Below are 14,769 nucleotides of genomic sequence, written 5' to 3'. Positions count from 1 at the left end.
GTCACCCCCTTCTCCTTGTGCCCTCCATCTTTCCCAACATCAAGGTCTTTTCCAGGGAGTCCTCTCTCCTCAGGAGGTGGCCAAAGTATTGGAGCCTCAGCTTCAGGATCTGTCCTTCCAGTGAGCATTCAGGGCTGATTTCCTTAAGAATGGATCGGTTTGATCTTCTTGCAGTCCATGGGACTCTCAAGAGTCTCCTCCAGCACCATAATTCAAAAGCATCAATTCTTCGGCAATCAGCCTTCTTTATGGTCCAGCTCTAGTGGAAAATGTGCCTGGCCAATTTTGAACACTGCTTGGAATGCTTTTAAAAGAGAATCATACAAAGGAAAAAAGCTGCTATGAACTATTAGCCATGACGGCTATGTTTGCCTGCACTTTTGAATACAGTATGCCTCTGAATACCAGTTGTTGAGAGTCATGGCTGGGGAAGAGTGCTTTCGCACTCAGGCCCATCTCATGGGCTTCCCATTGACCGCTATGAGACCAGGAGGTTTGACTAGATTGGCCTTTGTTCTTATGTTCCCATGTTGAGTGTGGAGAGAGGCATGGAGAAGTCAAGGCTCTTGTTGCCGTGCAACCTTTGCTGTTTCAAGAGCGATAGAGGTGAACAGCCAGCAGGAGGTTTGCTCCACGTTGCTCTCCATGCTGTGTCAAAACTTTCCTGCCCTGCTGTTTTGTACAATCACCTGCTCTGGGTGCAACTAAGCAGAAAACACAGAGGGGGTTTTTCCGTTTCCTTTGCAAGAGGCTAGAAAAGAGAAGTGCCAGCCAGCCGCCGTGTATCTGAAGCCTGGCCCCGTGCTCTGCCTTTTTTCCTTTGCAAGAACAGAATCCATTTACAGGGAGCATCTGATTACCAATTACGAACCTCCTTAATAGGAACATTTCCTGCAAGAGGAAGAAATATGCTTGGCTTTGTGTGCTAGGGCAGCCAGGAAGCGAGTCATTAAACGCTTAAGTGGAAGAAGAAGAAGAAGTTTGGAGGAGAAGGAAGGGAGGCATGAAGTGAGCATGGAGGAAAATTATTCCGATTATATCACTCTCTCCTCTAATCCACACGGATAGCCTAACGCTGGAGCTGCACTTGCTGTGAGATTTAGAACAAACATGTTAAGAGGTTTCTGCTCATGCAGCTGAAATGCGAGAGGAGCAGAGAGCTACTGGGGAGGTGAGGGGTTGAATGGCTGTGTGGAGTTGTTAAAGGGGCTCAATGGCCTGGAAGGGGAATATTTCTCCGTCCTCCTACCCTTCACTACCGCACAGGGCTTAATTTGACATCCCCTGACATATTACAAATCGTATAATGTCCTGGTGCACAGAGGGCTGCTCCCTAAGCAGCAACTTAACTGATAAGGTCCCAGGTTCTCTCCCTCCCCACCCCTTCCTCTGCTTCCCTCTGCACGGTTTGCCTTATGATTTCAATTTGACTCGGCAGATACCACTAAACTGCTATTGGTTGCATTACGTAACTGATACGGTAAATGCTCTTAACAAACTACAAACTCCAGAGCATCACTCTCAGCCTCCGTTCCCCACTCTCTTTTTTAAAAAATTATTTTCACAATTAAACATTATCATCTCATAAGTATAAAAGAATAAACCACAACAAATAAAAAATAGAAAATAAAACATTTTCGCACAATATTAAATCCATGCTTTAGGATTACTCAGATCCCTCGACACCCCTCCATTCACTCGCCTGCTTCTTTTATATTATCTTAATTTATACATGTCAATAATTTCCTTATCTTTAATTATCTCCAAATTTAAACATTTTTCTTAATATTACAAGTGGTTTTTTTAAAAGACCTGCCACTGTATTCACTACCTAACAATGCTTTTGTAGATAGGCAATAAACATTTCCCACTCTGTTCCACACTCCTTATCCCAGTCTCGTCTGCTTCCACTTCACCAAGATTCTTCCAAGCTTCATAGAGGATCATAGAATTGGAAAGGACCCCAAGGGTCATTGAGTCCAGCTCCCTGCAATCCAGGAATCTTAGCTAAAGCCTGTGCTGGGCCCAGGGGTTAACCCGAGCAACGCGGTCCAGGTCCGGTCCCGAATCCAAGGATTCCATGAGGAGTCAGTCCAACAGGGCCAAGGCTGGAAACCAGGCAAGGACAGGTACAGGATCTAGCATACAGCAATGTTGCTCCCGCAACCTGAGCCGGGATCTGACAGCCTTTTATCTCTGATGGGGTAACGGCTGGTCCTGATCCCCCGGTGACTCACTTCCCTGTCTCGCCCAAAGGTGAACACTCGTCCTGCAAGTACTCAGGTCTCTCCTTCTCTCAAACCTTAGTCTCTGCAGCTCGGGAGACATCAGTGGGTTACTAAATCCAGGGGCCGCCTCAGCCTCCCCTGACCCAACCAGTAGTGGCACAGCTGTAAGTGATTGCCAGGCTGAAGGCAAAGAGGTGATCCCCGCATGTGGAGCCAGGGCAGGCTCAGGCTCCTGACTCGGCTCAGCTGGTGCTTGTTGCAGGGAAAACTGTACAGACTGGGACTCTTCAGGATCAGGCCCCAGACTTGGTTCAGATGATGCCTGAGGCAAAGGATCCGGTGCAGACTGAGTCTCCTCTGGTTCCAAGCCCAAGTCCCAGGCCATCACAAAGCCAGGGCTTCCCAAGGTTTGGCTCTGCCATTCCTTTACAGAATGTCTTCCTCTTCAAAGTTAAATACAATGGTACCTTGGTTCTCAAACTTAATCCATTCTGGAAGTCCGTTCAAAAACCAAAGCGTTCAAAAACCAAGGCACGCTTTCCCTTAGAAAGTAATGCAAAATGGATTGATCTGTTCCAGACTTTTAAAAACAACCCCTAAAACAAAAATTTAACATGAATTTTGCTATCTTATGAGGCCATTGATCCATAAAATGAAAGCAGTAAACAGTGTACTGTACTATAAAATAAATAAAACAGCATTGTAGATGATAAAAATTAAAATTATTTTTTTTTCTTGCCTGCACTGATGATAGTCATTGTTTGGATGGGGGGGCTTTTATTCATTTCTGCAGTCACACAATCGATCGATCAATCAATCAATCAATCAGTAGCTGAACTGGGATCTACACAGTCACAAAAACCAATTAACTGAAAAAGCCTCAAAACAAAAAACGCAAAATAAATAGCAAAAACAAAAGCACCAAATATAAGCTCAAAATATCACCTCAGAACAATGTAATTGGAAACGGAAGGCTTGAATTACAATGGGGGGGGGGACACACAAATTAGCAGCGCAACAGGAAACACAGGGGGACGCAACACGGAGCATGTTCTGCTTCCGGAAAAAAGTTTGAAAACCGAAACACCTACTTCTGGTTTTGCAGCGTTCGGGTTCCAAGTTGTTCATGAACTAAGTTGTTCGAAAACCTAGGTACCACTGTACAACCATGCACACTTTAACCCAGGGGTGGGGAATCTGTGACTCTCTGCATTCTGTTGGACCACAGCTACCATTGTCTCTAACCATCGGCTATGATAGCTGGAGCTGATGGGAGTTTGAGTCCAACAATATATGGGGAGTCAAATGTTCCCCACCTTGCTTTAGCTCCTGTGTCGGTTCCCCTCCCTTCTAGCATTTCAGCAGTTAAGCACTGGGTTGCAGCCTTTCCTTGTTTATCCTCCAGGCGTGCCTCTGTCTTAGTTGTGTTCTACAGAGTTTCTCTCTGGACTTATTGATCCAGAGTCAATCCTGCTTGGAATCATTCCTGCCTGGGCAGCATTTCAGCCTGCAAGGAAACCTGCTAACTCTCCTGTCTGTCTTCAGAGTTTTGCCAAAACACACACACACACACACACACACACACACACACCCAGCTCTAAAATTGAGGAATGAAGCTTGCAATCTGATCAGACTGTCATTCTGTACTTTCATATCATAGACTTATCATACGTCAGTGTACAATGTTAAAACATAAAACACCTTTAAAAACCTAAAAAGTGATTGGCAAATTGAAAATGAAACAGCTGCAAAGGCCTGCTAGCCTGTTGGGGGCTGATCCTTAGACCTTTTGCATATAAAAGCATGCAGTTTACCGCTCGGCTGCAGTTCCCTATTCCGCTTAGAAACGTCTTTTTGCAAAAACTGTCACAGCAAAGTAGCACCATAAAGTTATTTTTATTGTTTTTAGTTTGTAAAATCTATATACTGCTTAAAAAAAAAATCAAAGTTGTTTACAAAAAGAATAAAACAACAACACTGTCAATTGAAAAAACGGCTATTTGAAATGTTCAAAATATAATTAAAATTAGCGAGAAGCTAAAACCAGATTAAAGCATGCCGGGATTCTACATATCTGGATTGGCTTGCCCTAAACAAAAATGTATTTAGAAGGCACCAAAAAGAATACAGTGCCAGCTGTCAAGTGGCAGGGAGTTCCAAAGTGCAGATGCTGCCGCACTAAATGATTGATTTTGTACAAATGTGGAATGAGTGGCACCTGTAACAGTTCTAGCTCTGCACTGTCACATATTTTTGCAAAACAGCTCTTTATCAGTTCCTCTTTCCCCCTCCCTTTAAAGCACACTTCTCTTTTAAATTGTTCTTTTTTTGTGGTTTCCTAAACCGGGTTCTATTGGCCGGCTTTGCACGACATGGCAAATGAAACCATGTGCAAAATGGCAGGCTCCCAGAGGGGAGCTCCCAGACTCTTTGCTCCTTCTTCCCCAGTCGATTTTGTTGTTTCCCCTTGTGTTGAGTTTTAGATTGTAAGCTCCTTGGAACGGGGACCTCTCCAAAGCACCATTCTCACAGGATGCATGCTGAATAAACAGCAATAGTGAAATAAGTTGCTGTGGTTCAGATGTGCGTTGCAGCAACCCCTGAGAAACTAGCCAGGCAGAGTGGAGGGCACACACACACACAGAGAGAGAGAGAGAGAGAGAGAGAGAGAGTGAGAGAGAGAGAGAGAGAGAAAGGGAGGGAGGGAGAAATAGCTCTCTTTTTAAAATTCTGGCTTCACCAGCAGAAATTCTAGCACCCACCCAGCAGGCGAAAACAACTGCTGAGAGAGCGAGCGCAACAGCCAGCTGGCAAAGCCAATAGTGTGATGTTTCTGCTGTTCCTTGTGGTTTGTTTTTTCGTGTGGGCCTTGAGTGACTCCTGGATTGCTTCCTCGTTAAGTGAATAATTGGGTGGGACTTTGTCTTCCTCTCGCCCTCTCTTTTGTTCCACTTCATTAGTGTGCTATCTTGACGTAACCCCAGGAAGCAGCTCTGATGGTATTGGCCCCCTCTGAGGCTACAGATGTTTCAGAGGAGGTCAAAGAAGACCCTCAGGATTATCCTGATCTCGGCTGCTTTCATTTATCGGCCACATTTGCAATCCATTTTCTCCTCGGTGCCACTGATGCCCCATTGGAGACTTTGAACATTGCCCCATTACCATTATTTGTGTGTGTGTGGGGGGGGACAAGACTTTAGAACCACCTTACCCCGAAATGGCAACTACATGTTCTGTTTTGATGACTGTGACCTTGAAAAATGTAAGTGGAGAGGGATGGAATGAGCTAACCTGGAAATACTGTTAGGAGATGCTGCAACATTTTGTTGCATGCCCACCTTGTTTTAAACTGTTCTTTCTCTGAGAACCTCAGAGCAGCTTATATGCTCTCAGCAGGGCTCCCATCCAAGCAACTTCCAGGGTCAACCCTGCTTAGCTTCGTAGAAGTTGAACGGCGTCCCTGATGCATTTGCTCCTGTCACGACCCGTTCTGACCTTCTGAGAAACCTCAAGGCTGTTTCTGTCAATATATAAAGAAAAATGAATGATATAAAGTCTGAATCATCCTAATCGGCTGTTTCTTGTACTGGTTTCTATCCCATTAATACCCAATGAAATTTTGCATAATGGTGTTCATAGTAACAAATGGGGGGGGGGGAATAACCACATCTGCATATTATTGGCCTCACACTCCCTTGAAGACATTGCCAGTCCTTGAATCATAGCATGGAGCGAGAAAACCGTTAATGCAATTTGTGTGTGTGGTTTTGTTTTGCTCTTTTATTGGCTCAGGGTTCTGCAAGGTAAATTTTGCAGCCAGCATGCACAAATTTGGCAAGCATTGCAAGAGCAGGCCGAACACTGGGCTTGCTAAGATTTACATTAAGTAAGTCTTGTGCGTGGACCGCTGTGCTAGAATATAATGGCAAACTGCTTTAATTTTGTTTTAACAAATAAAGGCATATACATTTGATTTCATAAATAAAAATAAAGAAACGTATTTGTTTTTAGAAAACTTGTACATTTGCTATCCTGTGCACTGTCATGCTTTGGAAGGATTTAAACAGCCTAGCTCTCAGGAAGGTTGCAGTTTGAGAGAAAGAGAGAACAACACTTTTTCTGGCACTGTGGGAATACTGGATGAAATAATGTCTTGAACTGTAACTCCTTTTAGATGCATCTAACTGTAATTGTTTTTAGAATGATTTGGCTTTTATAAAATTAAAATAATTACTGACACGCTTGCAACCCTGGGCTCCTTCAGCAGGAAAGGGTGGGATGTAAATTCAGTTAATTAATCATCATCATCTTCATCATCATCCGCAGCAAAGAGCAGTGAATGGTGTACATTTAGGAAATGTAAGTGAAATCTTCCTATTGCTTTTAAAGCTGTGATATTCTGTGTATTCCACATGCACGCTGGATATCGATAGAGAGCTTTTAATCTGGGAATAACTCCATCGCGGCCCTTTCTTTTTACACAAGTAAGCAATTGCCTTGTTGCGTTCATGGTTTTCCTTGGATCAAAATGATCTGAAATCTGACCCTTGAACTTGTTTTTTCTTCCTTTCTGGGGGCGGGGGAGGAGAGATCCAGCTGTTCTGAGGGCCTGCCCAGAATCCTGAACTCTGTTTGCCATTTCACGGGAGGAACAGATGCCAGGAGAGTTATGATTTATGGTAGCAGCGGCTGCCAAAATCCTTTGAACTGTGTGCTAGGGCTAAGCGAAATCAAAGGATGCTGTGAAACGAATTGACGCTTAGCATATTTTGCTAATTGTCAATATATAGAGTGTGTTGATCAAAAAAATAAATTTAAAAATCCATCCTGGATATGTTCATTTATACCTGGCTCTCCCACGCTTGGTTATGAGCTTTCCGGGTTACAGACGCTTCAGGTTACAGACTCCGCTAGCCCAGAAATAGTACCTCGGGTTAAGAACTTTGCTTCAGGATGAGAACAGAAATCGTGCAGTGGTGGTGAGTGCCCCATTAGCTAATGTGGTACCTCAGGTTAAGAACAGTTCCAGGTTAAGAACGGACCTCCGGAATGAATTAAGTTTATAACCCAAGGTACCACTGTACAGTGGGGCCTTGGTTCTCAAACGTAATGTGTTTCGGAAGTTCGTTCAATTCCTGAAACGTTCGAAAACCAAGGCGTGGCTTCCGATTGGCGCCAGTGCCCCAGAAATAATAGACGACAGCCACATTGGACGTTCGACTTCTGAAAAATTGTTCGGAAACTGGAACACTTACTTCCCAGTTTTTGACGTTCAGAAGCCGATTTGTTTGTCAGCTAAGCCATTCGAGAACCAAGGTTCCACTGTATATGTGAGTTTCTAACCCCCAGTAGTTTTGAACTGGACCATCTCCTCACCTTGGAAGAGGAGGTTCATTCTGCATATTCCTGCATTTCAGGGGGTTGGACTAGATGATCCTCAGGGTCCTTTTTCAGCTCTACTGAAAGGTTGTATTTTCTGAGAATGCTCTGGAAAAACAATCTCTCAAAGGACCTGTTGATGGCATTTTACCATTGTACTGTTGAGAGTGTATTAACTTATGGTCTCTCTGTGTGGTTTGGGAGCTGCACGGTCAGGGAAAAACCAATGCTGTCCAGGGTTGTAAAGACTGCAGAGAGAATAATTCGGTGCCCTCTTCCCACCTTGGATTAAAGCTATGCTTCCAGGTGCCATAAGAAAGCTGCAGAGATAGTGTAGGATAGTGCACACCCTGGAAATGATCTCTTTCAGCTTCTGCCTTCTGGAAGAAGGTACAGGGTTATAAAGGCCAGGACTAGCCGCCTGAGAAACAGTTTCTATTCAAATGCGATTTTGGTTTTAAACGCAATATAAGTTAGTCTCTATGGGAGTATATTGTATTTAATTATGGGGTATAGGAGTTTTTTAGGGGGCTAACCATGCTGGGATAGCAGGCTTGTTGGTCTCTAAATGTCTGGATTTTCAATTTCGTTGTTCTGTATGGGACAATACAGATTTTCAATTTTGTTGTTCTGTATGGGACAATGACAATAAAGATTATTGTATTGTATTGTATCTACAATTCTATGATTCCCAAATGTCAGACGAGATCCCATATTAGGATCGCAGAGTATTGGAAACTTCCTCATACAGGGTCAGATCAAAGGTCCATTTACACTGATTGGCAGAAGCTCTCTAGAATTTCTGGCAGGGGTCATTGAGTCTGAGGCCTTCTGCATGCAAGGCAGATGTTCTCCGACTGAGCTACAGCCTTTTCCAATTGCTCACCCCCAGCACCTATCCTGTCCTCTATTTCTACCCCTTCCTATAGTCATGGGAACAAGGGCTTCCTTCTCCTGATGGTCAGAGGAGTGGGCTTCACACTGACCTGAAGTCTCCTCAGGGACAATCTTGGGGAGAACATACAAAAAATATCTACATGGTCCCTAGGGAACAACTTGCACCTTAATATCAGCAAGACAAAGGAGATGGTGTTGGACTTTTGGAGGAAGAGAGGAGAACTAGCCCCGCTGTACACTGGGGAGGGCTGTGTGGAGAGTCTCTTCCTTTAAATTCCTAGGAGTTTATCTCAGTGAAGACCTTACTTGGAAAATCAATACAACCCAGGTGATTAAGAAAGCCCAACAGAGACTCCATCTCCTCAGAGTATTGAGAAAGAACAATGTCAATCAACATTTGATGATCTCCTTCTACCGGCCCACAATAGAAAGTGTCCTTTCATACTGCATCATGGTGTGGTACGCTGGTTTGACATCAACTGATAGGAAGTGCCTACAGAGGGTGGTGAATACAGCACAAGATATTATGGGCTGTCCCAAGAATCCGCTGGATGAAATAGCGGAAGAACGTTGCCCCAGGAGAGTGAGGAAAATTCTCAGGGATGATTCACACCCTGGCCGGCACTTCCTTGATCTCCTGCCCTCAGGCAGAAGATATAGAAGCATGATTAGTCGCGCCAACAGGGTAAAGAACAGCTTCTATCCATGGGCTGTTAGGCTGCTGAATGAAAAGATAAGGACAGGGCAACTGACTTTTGGGTTTGGTGGGTGTGCATCAGTAAACAAGGGGAATTAAGACTAAGAGAGCTGAGTGGGGGGTGCTCATGTAATCTCACTGTATACAAGTTGTACAAGTGACAATCAAGTACAGTGGTGCCCCGCAAGACGAACGCCTCGCAAGACGAAAAACCCGCTAGACGAAAGGGTTTTCCGTTTTGGAGGCGCTTCGCAAAACGAATTTCCCTATGGGGTTGCTTCGCAAGACGAAAAAAATCTTGCATCCCCCCGCGTTTTCCCCCCGCTTTTTCCGCCCTTTTCTTAAGCCGCTAAGCTGCTTATCAGCTATTCCGCTGATAAGCCGCTTAACAGCTGATTGCTGGAAGCCGCTTGACAGCTGTAGCGCTAATCCGCTAAGCTGTCAATGGGCTTGCTTCGCAAGACGAAAAAACCGCTAGACGAAGAGAATCGCGGAACGAATTCTTTTCGTCTAGCGAGGCACCACTGTATTTCAATTTAATTCAATTCAATTCGAAGAGATGCTCTCTGGCTAACTGGAACTAACAATGCAAATCCTGTTGCCAATGTAAAAATGACAGACAAAAGGATGTGGTTTCGATCTTTGGTGGCGTGGGAGAAAAATTGCACTTGAAAATTGCAAGAACGGATATGTTTGAGTGAGATAAAACCTTGTCAAACAAATCTGGTTGCCATAGTTGCTAGGCCTTCTTCTAGATGTGCTAAGCTATAATTGGCTTGTGAACTTCGCTTGCTGTCCAGGGTCCCTGTAGTAACCCAACAGTTCTTCCGAGTGCAGCCTGCTATAAGTTTTGCAAAGCTGGAGGGGGAAAAATGGGTTTTAAGGCGATAATGAAATGTTATAAATCAGAGGTTGAGTGGGGAATTTGAACTCTGATCTTCAAGGTTTGCATCCAGGATTCCAGTCCTCCATGCTGGTTCTGGATTTCAAAGCTCCATTCAGTTTTGTCCTTTAGCTTTTTTAAAAAATAAAATAAAAAAGGCTTTTCTTGGGTATCATTTATCGTTGGCAGTCCAGAAACTCTTGGAAAGGGGTGGTGGTGGTCAGCTCTCTGCAAACACAAAGCAGATCCTATATTTGGTGCAAAACACAGGAAATAAAAAAAGATGACATCAGTTATTTTGCTCTCTCTACGTTGTTCTGTCAAGGAAGTTAACAACCGTGCATAGATTCACAAGATGATCTAAGAGGATGTTGCTGTCCGGTGATGGCCTCATCCAGCAATTGTTTTATTATGGCTTCTGTTACCTTATTTTATTTTAACATTGCTTGTGCATTTTTGTTGCTGTCTGGCAAGTGTTGGGGATGAAATTTTAGTGGGCATACAATAAATATAACGTCTGCTGTTCTGAAACACACTTTCCACTCTGTAACTCAGATAAGCAAAGGAGGCTCATATTGCTTACTCTGCCCCTTTCTTCCAACTACCCCCCCTACAGAATATCCTGCCCCCCTGTGGCTCCCTATCTTCCCCGCAACTCGTTTTCCAACCCCTGCCCCACATGGTTCCTACTTGCATAGGGCCTGTGTGAGATTTTTGTCCTCAGTCAGCCTGCCACAATCCTTTCTCACAGAAGAAGCATTGCATTGACATTTTGTTGCTGAGAGTTTTGTTCCCTGAGCTGTTGAGATATTTATGGACATTCCATAGAACTACAGCCTGTTTTAGAAGCAGGAGGATATAGTTAGCCATTCTAATAAGCAGAATGTTATTTTGAGCTGCATCCACTGGGTTTTAAAAACGCGTGGAGCTCAATTCCATCCCTTCCTCCTTGATAGAAGCACAACTGAAATATACTCGGAGTCAAGTGTGGATTTCATGCTCTTTATTCAGCTCATAGTAGTAAGGAATGGAAGTTCCCCCGAAATGTCTACTTTATATACATTATTTACACATGGGCCCCACGTGATTGGCTAATTCCGCGATTCTCCTGTAGGCCAATCAGGTTGAGGATTCACTTCCACCTGGAGTTGGATTGGGTGGCTCCTGCGCACCAATCAGACTGCTGCATTCTGGATCCTATTGTTCTAGGACCAATCAGACTGCTGCATTCTGAATCCTATTCAACTCAGTACATAACAACAACTTTATTTTGATGGGATCATGTTATCTCTCGGACATTGTCATTTACTGGATAGTGAAAAGGGGCTGAGAATAGCCTATACTCAGACTAAGACCATTGTGAGTACATTAAAACAAAACAAAACAAAACAGGAAAACCTCAGCAACTTGATATATTTTGCACTGTTGCATGCGTCTGTTAAGCGTTTGCAAAGGAAATTGAAATGCAGAAACCTAGAGAGATGGTGTAATTTTGATATGCACCCAGCTTCCTATTGCCGCAACAGGAATTACTGGCAAGCAGAGTGAAGTAAAAGTTTAAAGTGCTTATATTCTGTAATTGCTTGTGGGAACTCTGTGTCTGATTCTGGCTTGCCGTCATCTGTATGTTAAAGTTGTTTTAATCAGCAAGAATGAGTGATTGACAGGGTAGTCTGTAGTGTGTCTGGGAAACAACTCTTTTGAAAATAAGGAGCAAGTGTCTTTTGGAAGCAATTTGCTCTATTCCAGAGCAAGTGACCATGAGCTCACTTCGACCTTTGAACTCACAATGTGTTCCCACAGGTTGTGTTCATACGTTGAAGCCAATTAGATGAAGGTAAAGGTATATTCAAGGGGACCAATGAGATGTGGCCTGGAGCTGCTTCCGACCAATCATTGGTAATCAAGCCTGCTCCTATCTGCATAGTCCTGCCCCTTTATCTGCATATGCAAATGGAGCCCTATGAAAACCAGTGCTTACACCGCAAGAAAGCACAATCACTTACTCTTCTTCTGAAAAGCATTTCTTGAAATCTTTTGCTTTTCTGGGATTGTGGCATTCTCTCTAGACTGGGCTGGGATATGGCGAAATTGTCAAAGCATCACCAGTTGCCATGTCACTTGACAGCACCAACAAAGCCTGAAACCAACAGGTCTTTGGGGCAAAGATGAAGAGCATGCAGTTTGGAGTTTGACCGTGAGGTGTATGAGCAGAAAGAACAAGAGAGTTTTTTGTGTACTGCAGATTTTTGAGGGGACATTTCCTGAGTCTTTTCTGGGCACCAAAGGTGGTACTGCTGGCCATGGGCACCACGTTGATATTGGCAACCCCTGCTTTTACAAAACAGTTTTGCCTGTGTAATTTCTACACCCTCCCAGTCTCATGGCAGTCTAATTTAAACCAACTCCCTTTCACAGGAGGCCTATCTGGTTGCTTTTTATCGGTCTTCAAGCATTTAGTGAATACCATCTTATTTTGATGGGCCTTCAGTATTGGTTACACCCGGACCCCATTTGGTAGTGTTTTAAACAACTCTTTTACTGTTGAGGCTGCTGGTTTTGCTTGTGTTTTTTCTGTTTCTGGCTCTGTTTGGGATTGATATAATATATGTTTATTTTCTGTTCTGTTTTTCGTCCCCCACCCACAACTCGGTTCTTGATCTTTGCTGTTTTCCTTGCCAGTGATAACGAGAAGGAAAATACCTGTATCAATTCCAGGTTGCTGTAGATAGGGAGCTTGAGCTATAGGTGTGTTGTGGAAGTGACCAGGTGTGTGTGTGTGTCTTTGGATCTTGGGGATCCAAGGCTGCCCCCTACTCTCCCTTGGGGGTGTTGTTGTTTAGTCGTTTAGTCATGTCTGACTCTTCGTGACCCCCTGGACCAGAGCACGCTAGGCACTCCTATCTTCCACTGCCTCCCGCAGTTTGGTCAGACTCATGTCTGTAGCTTCCAGAACACTGTCCAACCATCTTGTCCTCTGTCGTCCCCTTCTCCTTGTGCCCTCCACCTTTCCCAACATCAGGGTCTTTTCCAGGGAGTCTTCTCTTCTCATGAGGTGGCCAAAGTATTGGAGCCTCAGCTTCACGATCTGTCCTTCCAGTGAGCACTCAGGGCTGATTTCCTTAAGAATGGATACATTTGATCTTCTTTTGTTGTTGTTGTTTAGTTGTTTAGTCGTGTCCGACTCTTCGTGACCCCATGGACCAGAGCACGCCAGGCACTCCTGTCTTCCACTGCCTCCCGCAGTTTGGTCAAACTCATGCTGGTAGCTTCAAGAACACTGTCCCACCATCGCGTCCTCTGTCGTCCCCTTCTCCTTGTGCCCTCCACCTTTCCCAACATCAGGGTCTTTTCCAGGGAGTCTTCTCTTCTCATGAGGTGGCCAAATATTGGAGCCTCAGCTTCAGGATCTGTCCTTCCAGTGAGCACTCAGGGCTGATTTCTTTAGGAATGGATCGGTTGGATCTTCTTGCAGTCCATGGGACTCTCAAGAGTCTCCCTCAGCACCAGAATTCAAAACCTCCTATAATACCCTGTCTGGCATTATTATAATTAACTGTGTATATTTATAGTTTTGTATTATAATTAATTAAATTTGTACACTGCCCTTCACCCGAAGATCACAGGGCAGTTTGCAACATAATACAAAATGAGGGCGCGAAATGCGTAATAAAAACAAACCAATAATCCTCTCTCCCACAAACACATTTGGAAAGCCGTATTAAAGATTTCTTGGCTTACAAAAGTATGTGCAACGTCTCTTTTCTCAAGTTACATTTTCTACAGATCGGTTTCATCTGTTGAGACGTTAGTGCAGGCATAGGCAAACTCCGGCCCTCCAGATGTTTGAGACTACAATCCCCATCATCCCTAGCTAACAGGACCAGTGGTCAGGGATGATGGGAATTGTAGTCCGAAACATCTGGAGGGCCGGAGTTTGCCTGTGCCTGCATTAGTGTTACATTAGGAAGAAAAGGGGGAAAGAGGTGGAGGGACGAATGGTGAGTGGGGATGGGGTCGGTAGCGATGTTTCTATTTTACTTAATGTATGTGTGGGGTTTAATCAACCAGGCCTGGTTATAGAGAAACATTTTTGCCTGGAGCCTAAAGATATGTAGAGAAGGCACTAGGTGAGACTCCCTTAGGAGAGCGTTTGTGCTGGTCCTGGGGGGAAGGTTACCGTTGGTGTAGTCAAAGTCCGGTCCTGGGTCACTAGCCTGGAAACAGTTCACAAGGAGCAGGGCGAGGTCCAAAGCAGGAAGCCGGGCGGGGACAGGAACACTGGAGGGTCAGGTCTGGGTCCCGGCAGGAACAGGTACTCAACAACAACGTTGCTCCCGCAACCTGGGACCGGGCTGACTGGCCTTTATCTTCTCTGAGGCCAGGGGCGGTCCCGGCCCCCAGGAGACCCGCCTCTCCTGGCCTTAAGGCGAGCACTCCTCCTGGGAGAAACCACTTCCCTTCGCCTCTCTGCCCTGAGCCTCTGCAGTTCAGGAGAAGACGAAGGGTTACTGGGCCCCGGGGGAGGCTCACCTGTAGGCACTGAGTCCTCAACCACCTCTGGAGCCAGAGTGGGTTCACCTGGTGCCTGCTCCTGAGGATCCGGCACAGGTGCAGGCGCTTCAGAATCAAGGCCCTGCCCCAGTTCAGCCGGCCCTGGAGGCGGGGACTCCTGTGCAGGCTGG

At 44.9% G+C, this 14,769-nt stretch overlaps 1 protein-coding gene across 1 annotated transcript in view; it reads left to right on the top strand.

Annotated features, from left to right (window-relative positions):
• Positions 1-14,769, top strand: part of ANTXR2 (ANTXR cell adhesion molecule 2) — a 157,683-nt gene that overhangs the window by 35,722 nt on the left and 107,192 nt on the right. The window lies entirely within an intron of this gene.

Source organism: Podarcis melisellensis (assembly GCF_964234715.1).
Source record: "Podarcis melisellensis genome assembly, chromosome: 9".
Taxonomy (NCBI): domain Eukaryota; kingdom Metazoa; phylum Chordata; class Lepidosauria; order Squamata; family Lacertidae; genus Podarcis; species Podarcis melisellensis.
This window is presented reverse-complemented; position numbering and strand designations above follow the sequence as displayed.